The sequence below is a fragment of the Lactuca virosa genome, chromosome 3 (assembly GCF_052849685.1).
Source record: "Lactuca virosa cultivar CGN04683 chromosome 3, Lactuca_virosa_CGN04683_v6, whole genome shotgun sequence".
Taxonomy (NCBI): Eukaryota; Viridiplantae; Streptophyta; class Magnoliopsida; order Asterales; family Asteraceae; genus Lactuca; species Lactuca virosa.
This window is the reverse complement of record NC_136428.1, coordinates 187,891,202-187,892,763: the sequence shown is the minus strand read 5'-3', so window position 1 is coordinate 187,892,763 and position 1,562 is coordinate 187,891,202.

Genomic DNA, 1,562 nt, shown 5'->3' with positions numbered 1-1,562 from the left:
TAAAAATCTAAAAAATTATGTAACTGATTTACACACAAGTTAGGGATGCCACCCAAATTTTCTTACAATTTGGTCATTATGTTGTATTTTATTAAGATTTTTTATTCAATCAGGGCATGGATTTACAAAACCAAGTCTTAAGATTCGAAAGCAAAAAAAATATTTTCTCAACTTTGGTAACATTATGAGATTATGAGAACCTGTAAAAATTAATTTGGGAATTTTTACAACTGCTTTCTATTTATTTTGAATTTTTTCTATTATTTAGACTTAAATTACAAGTAAATAACAAATGACCTTCAAAAATTTCTATAAATTTTATGGACCCTATTAGAACCAGAAAATATTTTTTTTTACACTTTTTGGAGTTCATTTTCATGCCTTTGTGGATTTTTGAACTTAAGGCACCATAAATTCAACATTTACCGATAATGAACCGAACAAACTTTGAGCACTTTGTAATACCACTAGTTAGCTAAGTAGTTACAAGATTATGGCTAGTGAACAATGACTTACTAGAAACTTTTTTTCCGTAGTACACTAGTAGGGATTGCCCCGACGACCTCAAATCGCGACACACGAACCATGAACCTTCTCTTGTGAGTATTCACATCCCCTTTTTATTGTTTTCATGTTTTGTGGTGGAAAGCATGCTACTGTTTTATGAACTTGTTGAACTCTATTTTGTGAACTTGATGAACTTTGTCTTATGAACTTATTGAGCTATCTTTTATGAACTCATTGAACTTGGAAGTATGTTGTTTATTGAACTTTGCCTATGAAATTGGTGATATGAACTCTATGTCATGAACTTTGTATGTTAAGTCCACAAAGAACCGATACAATCTATTAACTCGTATACGAGCTGATGGTCTTATGGATAGCGCTATTTGGGGTAGACGGCCCCTACTTTCCGAGAACCGCGAGTGCATATTTTCGTGAACTGACATCATGGAAGCCATGGACATGATGGAATGGGGCAAGAATGGTCGTTAGGCTTGGATGTGAACGAAGTGATTTGGCATTCAACATTCATTTTGAGTTGGAACTTTTGTTGAACAAATCTATATTTTCTTAAGGAAATGATGTACCTTTTATAAACTTGTGAACTCACCAACTATTTTATAGTTGACCCTTGTTTTTGCATGCTTTTCAGGGAACAGTCGTTAATCTAAATTAGACGTCAACATGAATTTGCACTTGATGTTTCTTTTGTTATGTATTAAACGTCGTAGTTTGGAACTTAATGTATTTCTTTTATGTGATGTAAACTTAAAAACACTTAATGATTATGGTTGGTACTCCTATTTACCTTGTGCTAAGAGAACTTAGACTATCACCCTTTGTATTTGATGTTCTTTCCTGATTCTTCACTTTCGGGTGGATGATATACTCGAGTGTCTATCTGATCCCTGACTCCATATGACTATATGTATTATATGAAATACCAGGATTCGCCCGTAGCAATTTCATGAAAGACCATGGGAGGATCATGACAGTTGTTTGAAAGACCAAGATTTGGTCCCTGGTAATTACATAAAAGACCATGGGAGGACCATGAT